Genomic DNA, 12,272 nt, shown 5'->3' on the forward strand with positions numbered 1-12,272 from the left:
GTTTCGTTGATCTGCTCTACAGTTTTTTTAGATTCTATATTGTTTATTTCTGCTCTGATCTTTATTATTTCTCTTCTTCTGCTGGGTTTAGGCTGCCTTTGCTGTTCTGCTTCTATTTCCTTTAGGTGTGCTGTTAGATTTTGTATTTGGGATTTTTCTTGTTTCTTGAGATAGGCCTGGATTGCAATGTATTTTCCTCTCAGGACTGCCTTCGCTGCGTCCCAAAGCGTTTGGATTGTTGTATTTTCATTTGCGTTTGTTTCCATATATTTTTTAATTTCTTCTCTAATTGCCTGGTTGACCCACTCATTCGTTAGTAGGGTGTTCTTTAACCTCCATGCTTTTGGAGGTTTTCCAGACTTTTTCCTGTGGTTGATTTCAAGCTTCATAGCATTATGGTCTGAAAGTATGCATGGTACAATTTCAATTCTTGTAAACTTATGAAGGGCTGTTTTGTGACCCAGTATATGATCTATCTTGGAGAATGTTACATGTGCACTCGAGAAGAAAGTATATTCTGTTGCTTTGGGATGCAGAGTTCTAAATATATCTGTCAAGTCCATCTGATCCAATGTCTCATTCAGGGCCCTTGTTTCTTTATTGACCATGTGTCTAGATGATCTATCCATTTCTGTAAGTGGGCTGTTAAAGTCCCCTGCAATTACCACATTCTTATCAATAAGGTTGCTTATGTTTATGAGTAATTGTTTTATATATTTGGGGGCTCCAGTATTCAGTGCATAGACATTTATAATTGTTAGCTCTTCCTGATGGATAGACCCTGTAACTATTATATAATGTCCTTCTTCATCTCTTGTTACAGCCTTTAATTTAAAGTCTAGTTTGTCTGATATAAGTATGGCTACTCCAGCTTTCTTTTGGCTTCCAGTAGCATGATAAATAGTTCTCCATCCCCTCACTCTCAATCTAAAGGTGTCCTCAGGTCTAAAATGAGTCTCTTGTAGACAGCAAATAGATGGGTCTTGTTTTTTTATCCATTCTGATACCCTATGTCTTTTGGTTGGCGCATTTAATCCATTTACATTCAGTGTTATTATAGAAAGATACGGGTTTAGAGTCATTGTGATGTCTGTATGTTTTATGCTTGTAGTGATGTCTCTGGTACTTTGTGTCACACGGTCCCCCTTAGGATCTCTTGTAGGGCTGGTTTAGTGGTGACAAATTCCTTCAGTTTTTGTTTGTTTGGGAAGACCTTTATCTCTCCTTCTATTCTAAATGACAGACTTGCTGGATAAAGGATTCTCGGCTGCATATTTTTTCTGTTTAGCACACTGAAGATATCATGCCAATTCTTTCTAGCCTGCCAAGTTTCAAAATAGAGATCAGTCACGAGTCTTATAGGTCTCCCTTTATATGTGAGGGCACGTTTATCCCTTGCTGCTTTCAGAATTTTCTCTTTATCCTTGTATTTTGCCAGTTTCACTATGATATGTCGTGCAGAAGATCGATTCAAGTTACGTCTGAAGGGAGGTCTCTGTGCCTCTTGGATTTCAATGCCTTTTTCCTTCCCCAGTTCAGGGAAGTTCTCAGCTATAATTTCTTCAAGTACCCCTTCAGCACCTTTCCCTCTCTCTTCCTCCTCTGGGATACCAATTATGCGTATATTATTTCTTTTTAGTGTATCACTTAGTTCTCTAATTTTCCCCTCATACTCCTGGATTTTTTTATCTCTCTCTCAGCTTCCTCTTTTTCCATAACTTTATCTTCTAGTTCACCTATTCTCTCCTCTGCCTCTTCAATCCGAGCTGTCGTCGTTTCCATTTTGTTTTGCATTTCGTTTAAAGTGCTTTTCAGCTCCTCGTGACTGTTCCTTAGTCCCTTGATCTCTGTAGCAAGAGATTCTCTGCTGTCCTGTATACTGTTTTCAAGCCCAGCGATTAATTTTATGACTATTATTCTAAATTCACTTTCTGTTATATTATTTAAATCCTTTTTGATCAGTTCATTAGCTGTTGTTATTTCCTGGAGATTCTTCTGAGGGGAATTCTTCCGCTTGGTCATTTTGGATAGTCCCTGGAGTGGTGAGGACCTGCAGGGCACTTCCCCTGTGCTGTGGTGTATAACTGGAGTTGGTGGGCGGGGCCGCAGTCAGACCTGATGTCTGACCCCAGCCCACCGCTGGGGCCACAGTCAGACTGGTGTGTGCTTTCTCTTCCCCTCTCCTAGGGGCGGGATTCACTGTGGGGTAGCGTGGCCCGTCTGGGCTACTTGCACACTGCCAGGCTTGTGATGCTGGGGATCTGGCGTATTAGCTGGGGTGGGAAGGCAAGGTGCACGGGGGCAGGAGGGGCAGGCTTAGCTCACTTCTCCTTAGGTGATCCACTTCAGGAGGGGCCCTGTGGCAGCGGGAGGGAGTCAGATCCGCTGCCGGAGGTTTGGCTCCGCAGAAGCACAGAGTTGGGTGTTTGCGCGGAGCGAGCAAGTTCCCTGGCAGGAACTGATTCCCTTTGGGATTTTGGCTGGGGGATGGGCGGGGGAGATGGCGCTGGCGAGCACCTTTGTTCCCCGCCAAACTGAGCTCTGTCATCCGGGGGCTCAGCAGCTCTCCCTCCCTTTGTCCTCCAGCCTTCCCGCTTTCTGAGCAGAGCTGTTAACTTATGACCTCCCAGACGCTAAGTCGCGCTTGCTGTCGGAACACAGTCCGTCAGGCCCCTCCGCTTTTGCAAGTCAGACTCGGGGGCTCTGCTTGGCTGGCGAGCCGTCCCTCCGCCCCGGCTCCCTCCCGCCAGTCCGTGGAGCGCGCACCGCCTCGCCGCCCTTCCTACCCTCTTCCGTGGGCCTCTCGTTTGCGCTTGGCTCTGGAGACTCTGTTCTGCTAATCCTCTGGCGGTTTTCTGGGTTATTTAGGCAGGTGTAGGTGGAATCTAAGTGATCAGCAGGACGCGTGGTGAGCCCAGCGTCCTCCTACGCCGCCATCTTCCCTCTCTCTGCCGTAAAACTTCTTATAGTATGGACCTGTCTCAAATATGACCATCCTTGCTCTTATTCCATTCTTAATGTTCACAAAATAAGCAGCAAAAGCAATTTTTTTACATTTAAAAGGATTTTATGGTCCTATAAATATATATAATTTTTTTAATGTTTATTTATTTTTGAGACAGAGAGAGAGCGAGTACAATCAGGGGAGGGGCCCAGAGAGAGAGAGAATCTCAAGCAGGTTCCACACTACCAGCAGAGCCCAATGTAGGGCTCAACCTCATGAACCAGGAGATTATGAACTGAGCCTAAATCAAGAGTCAGACACTTAACTGACTGAGCCACCCAGGGCCCCTAAATATATTTTTATTATTAAAATTCAAATGACCTTACTATTTATTATATGGGTTGAGGCATGGAGGAAAGTGTTAAGTGACATTTATTTAGTTACTTATTTATCTACGTACTTTAAGTAAACTTTATACCCAACTTGGGGCTCAAACTCACGACCCTGAGATCAAGAGTCTCATGCTCTACCAACTGAGTCAGCCAAGCACCCCCCCTTTTTTTAAAGTAAATAAATGATATTTAATTTTAAAATGAGATGTAAATATATTACTGAGCTTACAACACATTCAAGATTAACATACAGAAAAAAATGTTTTCTTATGCATCTTGCATAAATACAATAAAGTATAAAATAGGTCTTTTAACCTAAAAATAGTTCTGCAAATACACAGTTGAACTAATTTTCTTTTTTTTTTTTTTGAACTAATTTGCATGAAAAGTATGCTTGTGTCAAACACATTATGCTAGCACACTTCCCTCTCCCATCCCCCCACACTATTATTAGGGTAGAAACAAAGAGTAATAAATTTTTAAATCTGAAGTAAGCTCATGATGTTGCCTTGCAAAGCCCTTGGCTAATATATAGGGGTTATTTTTGTCTACTGTTAAAAATATCTTGTGCATTGTTCTTAGAATTATGTAGCTGATTAGAAAGGACCATTTACGATGTTGGCATGAGTTGAAAGCACCAGCTGCCTGCTGTCAGGTGGGAGTCACAATTTCCAGGCAGCCTTCTAGATCCTCATTGCTAAGAGGACTTGCCCGGTAACCATGAATGTTTTGTAATGTGAGTGGCAAATACCATGTCAGTAGAACAAACAAGAGATAACCTGAGAAGTGAGTTGTCATCACTGTCTGATTTTTTTTTTCCCCTTGGGAGAAAAATTCCCCGTGTTATTTAACCCTTCAAAACCTCAGGGTTTTCTATAATTTTTAGAAAGTTGTTTTCATGCCAAACCAGATTCAGAATGATCTCGTCACCTATATGTCTGTTCTTCTGTGTTCCTTAGTAATACAATTTCTTGGTTGGTTTAAAAGAAGTTAAATTAAATCTGTCTTCTAGGTGGGGCGCCTGGGTGGCGCAGCCGGTTAAGCGTCCGACTTCAGCCAGGTCGCGATCTCGCGGTCCGTGAGTTCGAGCCCCGCGTCGGGCTCTGGGCTGATGGCTCAGAGCCTGGAGCCTGTTTCCGATTCTGTGTCTCCCTCTCTCTCTGCCCCTCCCCCGTTTATGCTCTGTCTCTCTCTGTCCCCAAAATAAATAAACGTTGAAAAAAAAAATTTAAATCTGTCTTCTAGGGATCTAAGAATTTGTTTTTCCTGGGGCGCCTGGGTGGCTCAGTCGGTTAAGCGTCTGACTTCAACTCAGGTCACAATCTGACTTCAACTCAGGTCACAATCTCGCGGTCTGTGAGTTCGAGCCCCGCGTCCGGCTCTGGGCTGGTGGCTCAGAGCCTGGAGCCTGCTTCGGATCCTGTGTCTCCCTCTTTCTCTGCCCCTCCCCCGTTCATGCTCTGTCTCTTTCTGTCTCAAAAATAAATAAACGTTAAAAAAAAAAAAGAATTTGTTTTTCCTCCATATCACCCAGTTAAATCTATTGGTTTTAAGATTGTAACACCTGTCCTTTATTATCTGAGCAAGAAGTAATATAGGGCATTTAAGAAGAATGGTGGTGGGGTGCCTGAGTGGTTCAATTGGTTGAGCATCCGGCTTCAGATAAGATCATGGTCTCATGGTTTATGAGTTCGAGCCTCACATTGGGCTTATCGCTGCCAGTGCAGAGCCCACTTTGGATCCTCTGTCCTCCTCTCTCTCTGTCCCTCTCCTGCTCATGCTCTTACTCTCTCTCTCTCAAAAATGAATAAACTGTTTTTTAAATTAAAAAAATAAAAAGGAATGGTGGTTCTTTCATCATTAGCTCCTATGGGTCTCAAGCTAATAATCTGGAGATAAGGAAACATGTCTCAATATTAGATTCAGATTCCCTGAAACACAGTGTATATTCAGAAACTTGTACCATGGGCTTGAAAAGGGACATAGAATTTACTTCTTATAATAATGCTTATTCTGTGTTATACAATGAAAATATCTTATACAGTGTAATTTAGTAGAATCTCAAACTTTCTCAAGAGAAAATAATAGATCTTGAGAAAGCTTGTGAAATCTGACTTCTGTGAACAATAGTAAATAGCTTGTACAGTCTAATGACCTGATTGGCATGGGTTGCTTTACTTTATGATGCAGGTGAAAACATTAAAAGAAATTTTTTACTAGAACATTTAAAATGTCTGCAAAGGACACTTCATGAAATAAGTTGTTTTTGTTATTTTTCCACATTGCAGAGGCTGAGGAAAAGGTGAAACAGACAAAATTAACCCATCGAAATTTCTGAAGATTTTAATGTCCTTGCTGTTATTTTTTACATTAAAAGCAATGTTTAATATTTTAAAGTTTATTTATTTGGAGAGAGAGAGAAGTGCTTCAGCAGGGGAGGTACAGAGAGAGAGGAAGGAGAGAGAGAGAGAGAGAGAGAATCCCAAGCAGGCTCCAAACAGCACAGAGCCTGATGTGGGGCTCGAACCCATGAAACATGAGATCATGACCTGAGCTGAAATCAAGAATCAGATGCTTAACTGACTGAGCGATCCATGCATCCAACATCTTTTTTTAAACTTTAATAAGTAATACATTTGCCTGCTTCGAAAACCATCAATAATAAAAATTATACCCTAAAATGTCCCCTTCCTCATGCCCAGCTCTCACCACACCCTCTTCCCCAACTACCACCCATTAGCTGTAAAGCTACATTGGCTTTTTCATAGTTTCTCAATGTACATACCATTAAGGATAAAATGTGGTTTTTTTTCTCCCTCCATTTTCTACAGGCTATTCTTTTCACTTATCAATCCATCTTTCTGTCTTGCTATGTGGAAAACATGGTCATTCTATTACACAATGGAATAATATTCTACTGAGTGTGTAGATATACTTCAATAGTCCTCTATTTTTTTTTTAATTTTTTTTTTCAACGTTTATTTATTTTTGGGACAGAGAGAGACAGAGCATGAACCGGGGAGGGTCAGAGAGAGAGGGAGACACAGAATCGGAAACAGGCTCCAGGCTCTGAGCCATCAGCCCAGAGCCTGACGCGGGGCTCGAACTCACGGACCGCGAGATTGTGACCTGGCTGAAGTCGGACGCTTAACCGACTGCGCCACCCAGGCGCCCCAATAGTCCTCTATTGATAGACATTTCAATTGTTAACTGTCTTGTACTATTATAAACAATGCTGCCCAACTAAACTAAAACATACAATCATGTCATTCTTATGCTAACATGTAGAATTCATTCCCCAAAATGAAATTTCTGAATGAAAAGCATTTGCTTTTAAATTTTGATAACTATTGTTCCATTGCCCTCTATAAGGGTTATATCAATTCATGCTCCTTGCAGCAATGTATGAGCTCCATTCCCCACAGGCATGGGATTAGAGTATATTATCAAACATTTGATTTCTATTAGGTAAAAGATTGTATGTCCAAATATTTTTAACTTGTATTTCTTATGAAAGAAGTTGAGAATTTTTTTCACATATTTCATAGTAATCTGCTTTCTTTTTATTTATTTATTTTTTATCTTCTTCCTTTTTACCTGTGCTGTCTATTCATATAACTTCAATTATTTTTCTATGGAATTTAAGAATTCAGTTTCTAAGAAGTCCTTATCGGGAGATTCACCCTGTGCCTGTTTATGAGTTGATATTTTTCCTTCCAGCTTTTTGTTGCCTTTTGACTTTTCTTATGTTGTTTTTCCAGGCAGGCAGTTCTTTTTTTTCTGTAGTTGAATTGAACAAGTTTTTTTTTTTTTTTTTTTTTTTTTTTTTTTTTTAATGACTCTGGATTTGGAGACTTAGTTTTAAAGGTGCTTCCAAGGTCCAGGTAGTAAAGGAATGTAGTACATATGTATATATAATGTGTATATGTATATACATATATAATTTGTGTATATGTGTATACATATATAATTTGTATATATACATATATATACATATACATATATAATTTGTCTATGTATATACACATATATATACATATGTGTATATATACACATTATAACTAATGTATTTTTTTCTTTTTGCATTTAAATTTGATTCACTTTAAAAATTGTTCTAGTTCAAAGTGTGAGGCACAAACACCAATTCCTTTTCAATCATGCTATTGGGTTATTCATAACTCTTTCTGCATATCTCTATCTTCTTTTTCTAAATCATCCCCATAAAGCGTCTTTCAGTTCACAAAGATTTACTGTTCAGAACTGCCATGGCACTTGGGATTTTACCACTGTACTTTTATCAAAATAATGTGCCTGTGTAGGGTTTTATACTTTATTTAAAGTTATTTATTTAAGTCATCTCTACACCTAACATGAGGCTCGAACTCATAATCCCAAGATCAAGAGTTGCATGCTCCAGGGTGCCTGGATGGCTCAGTTGGTTAAGTGTCTGACTCTTGATTTGCATTGACAGCATGGACAGCACACAGCTTGCTTGGGATTCTCTCTCTGCCCCTCACCAAAGCTCCCTTTCTCTGAAAACAAACAAACAAGTAAAAAACAAACAAACAAAAAGAGTTGCATGGTCTCCTCTGACTAAGCCAGCCAGGCACCCTGGGTTTTATCATTTACAAAGACATCTTCTACACGTAATCTCATTTATATCTTTATTCATTACATTAAATTTTTTAAAACATTTATTCATTTTTGATAGAAAGACAGAGAGCCAGTGAGGGAAGGGCAGAGAGAGGGAGACACAGAATCCAAAGCAGGCTCCAGGCTCTGAGCTGTCAGCACAGAGCCTGATGTGGGGCTCAAACCCATGAACCGTGAGATCATGACCTGAGCTGAAGTCAGACACTTAACTGACTGACAGCCACCTAACTGCCCCTATTCGTTACATTTTAAGAAAAGAATCTGACATTCTGATCACAAAGATTTGAAGAAGAGCCGTGACTCAGTAAGTGTAATGTTAGGACACAGGCATAACTCTGTGTTCTGTACTCAACGCACAAATGTCATATAACTGCACTTCTAAAGGTTTTATTTTCCTGGAGACATGGACTGTGTCTTCTGACTTCCCACAACAACTAGAAGAGTTATTTATACCAAACACTGAGTAAATATTTGTTTATTGGCTGACTTAGTGTTTTATGACTTCCCCTTTTAATTCTCTGCTTAATTATGTTCACATAGACCTGCTTGCTCCAAAACTAGATACAAGATTCCTACTTTCCTCTCGTCTCTCAGCTTTCGAAAGTAATGAGTAGTATTTCTTTCTTTCTTTTGAAATTTTTTTTTTAACATTTATTTATTTTTGAGAGACAGAGAGAGACCGAGCATGAACAGGGGAGAGGCAGAGAGAGAGAAGGAGACACAGAATCTGAAGCAGGCTGCAGGCTCTGAGCAAGCTGTCAGCACAGAGCCTGATGCGGGACTCGAACTCACAAACTGTGAGATCATGACCTGAGCTGAGTCGGATGCTCAACTGACTGAGCCACCCAGGCGCCCCATGACTAATGTTTCTATGTGGGAGTTTCAATAACAGGAACCAAGTTAAGCCAGATTCTAGGAAGCAAAATGTAGTGGTTTTCCCCTCAAAAGGTCTACATTTGGTGTAAAAAACTTCACTTAAGGCAGAATCCAGATAAAATTGAAAGCAGTTATTACATAGGTATTTGGGGGACAGTAATGCTAGGCAGTAAAATGGGGGAATGGAAAGGATCAGAAATTGGAATGTCAAGATTGAAAGACATTTATTGTTTTTGTTGCTGTTGTTGTTATTGTTTCAACTAGCATGTTATTTCTCACAGTGTCTGGTAACTTAAATTTCTGCTGGGACCCACCCCCTCTACCTTTCTCAGTTATTTGGCTCCAGAAAAATCAAGTTATTAGTAAGAACAGTGTCCCTCCCAGGCCATGGAGATAGTTTCAAGAATGTGCGTTTAATCAGTGAGATAAACAGGATGCAATGAGATATTTTTCTGGAGTTTCTAGGAAAGCTGAACACAAGAGGATATGAGATTGAAGTTGTTATAAACAATTCACCGCAGAACCTGAGAATCTAAATATACAAAGGAGACAAGAATTAAGCAGGGAGTTGGAGAGAAGTTTGGTAATTCTGGTGACCTTTTCAGTGAGGTACACCAATAAATTCTCCCTCCTCTTTTGTATTTGGTTTTGGCCGGTTTGAAGAAGTACTAGCCAATAAATCCACAGACTAACCTGGTTGCATTTAGGCAAATCAGGTTCGTACTTGGGTCTCAGTTTCTCCTTCGTAAAATAACTTGCAACACGGGTACCTCCAATGTTAAAATTATATGGGATAACATTTCCTTTATGAGTATACTATGTTGGTCCCAAACAGTGGTGAGTTTTGCATTTTGGATATTGACCTCTGGAATATCTGAACCCATGTATTAACTACTTGTTACTCTATTCCTAGAGAATATTAGCAGTTCCATTTTCCATATTTCCCCAGAGAATAAGAAAATAACTGAAGTACCCCAGTCGAACAAGTGAGAACTCAGTTTTTTTTTTTTTTCTTGATTTAAAGTACCTTATTTTGGGACGCCTGGGTGACTCAGTCAGTTAAGCATCTGATTCTTGATTTCGGCTCAGGATAGAATTTCGCAGCTCGTGGAATTGAGTCCCGAGTCGGGCTGTGTGCTGACAGCACAGCCTGCTTGGGATTCTTTCTCTCCACCCTTCCCCTGCTCATTGTCTCTCTCTGTCTCTCAAAATAAATATTTTTTTTTTTTAATTTTTTTTCCAACGTTTATTTATTTTTTGGGACAGAGAGACAGAGCACGAACGGGGGAGGGGCAGAGAGAGAGGGAGACACAGAATCGGAAACAGGCTCCAGGCTCCGAGCCATCAGCCCAGAGCCCGACGCGGGGCTCGAACTCACGGACCGCAAGATCGTGACCTGGCTGAAGTCGGACGCTTAACCGACTGCGCCACCCAGGCGCCCCCCTCAAAATAAATATTTTAAAAAATAAAGCACCTTGGGGCACTTGGGTGGCTCAATCAGTTAAGCATCTGACTTCGCCCCAGGTCATGATCTCACAGTTTGTGTGTTCGAGCCGCATCAGGCTCTATGCTGACAGCTTGGAGCCTGGATCCTGCTTCAGATTCTGTGTCCTCCTCTCTGCCCCTCCCCTGCTTGCACTCTGTTTCTGTCTCTCTCAAAAATAAATAAACATAAATTTTTTTAAATAAAAAAGTAAAAAATAAAGCACCTTGTTTTGCTATTCTTATTTGTGTCTATCTCCATTAGATACAAAGTTATTTGCTAACATGTACACTGCCTGTTTCCAATAAAGTCTTACAGAGTTTGTCATTAAGAATGAGCTTTGGCTAGCCGAAAGAGATACCCAAAATAACAGTGCTAGGAGTTTATTTACTTCTAATGTAAAAGCAGTTTTGGAGCAGACAGTGCATAGCTGGTATAACATCTCTATGAAAACCAAGGACCGAGACTCCTTCCCGCTTTTGGCTCTGCATCCCAATGGTTTTGCCTTTCTGTTCATGGTCCATGACAGTTGATAAATTTGAGATTATGGCCTTTCCATTCTTTTGGCATTAAAATGTCTGTCTGTAAGATGGTGAGATTATATGGTTGTATTTTTTTTCCTCCACATCCTTATTTGGCAAAATAAAAAGTTGGCAAACATGTCGAGATGCCCTACGTCACTCAACACACATACTCATGTGAGGGCAAATTCTACCCTCAACGTGGGGCTCGAACTCACAACCTTGAGATCAAGGGTCACACACTCCACTGACTGAGCCAGCCAGGCACTCCACAAAATTAAATTTTTAAACCGATCCATGAAGTCTAAGCTTGGAAACTTCTGGCTTATTATAAATTCAGCATTCACATAGAAACTGGAACAATGTGTAACCTTTGTAGGAGTGCTGACAATTCTGACTCCAAATCAGGCCCTCCATCTTGTTCATGTTCACTCAATGACCTCTCTTGGGGTTCTAAGTTCCAGGCCCCTTGGAGATTAATATACGTACCTCAGAAATGCCTGCCAGGTCCAGAATGGGGGAGGCTTGTTTTGGTCCCCCACGAATCTGTTAAAGGTAACAATCAATGTCTTTCCCCTTCCTGAAGCACAGGTGGTACCACAAGACCTAACTAAAGGTAGGTGTGTGTGTGAACCCTTTGATCTCCCTACAATGCTCTTGTGTGTCCCCTTGCTCTATTAAATCAGAGGACTAAGGTCCAGATCTTACAAAGAATGGTTATGCAGCTGCTGTGGATCATCCTCTGCTTGGAGCGCCCCCCCCCCCCCCCCCCCCCCCCCCGCCAATAGTAAGTCACCCTGAATAAAACTGTATAAACTGTATAAAGTCACTGCCTTTGTTTTCTGGTCTCAAAGTATCTTCTCAGTTTGGGGAATACTTTACTGTCTCTCCCTCACCTTCTAACACCTTTCTTCTTACATCTGTATGATCATTATACCAAGACTGACTCACTTTGGAAATGTGACTGGCAAAGGAATTTAACTCCTTGTCTACCTTTCTGTAATACAGAATACCTTCATAACATGCTGGAATATTAAATGTGAGAATGATTTTGAGATTATTTTATAAACCCTAAAGATATAAAAATGTAACAGTAACTAGTATTTACTGCAGTATAGTACACTGTGATCAGGGAGGGATTAAGAAGCTATAATACGTGGGTTGAATCCCAACTCTTTGCTACTTAGTAGCTGAGCGCCCATCTGTGTACCGATATTTCAGTTTCCTCATTTATACAATGAGCATCCAGATACTTTAGAGCAGTGATTTTGTGCTCCCCAGGGGACATTTAGCATGTCTGCAGACATTTGGGTTTGACACAACTAGGGGGAGGGATGGGTTACCAGCATCTCATAGGCAAATGCTAGGGATGCTGTTAACCATCATACAATGCACAGCAGTCC

This window comes from Lynx canadensis, chromosome B4, assembly GCF_007474595.2.
Source record: "Lynx canadensis isolate LIC74 chromosome B4, mLynCan4.pri.v2, whole genome shotgun sequence".
Taxonomy (NCBI): Eukaryota; Metazoa; Chordata; class Mammalia; order Carnivora; family Felidae; genus Lynx; species Lynx canadensis.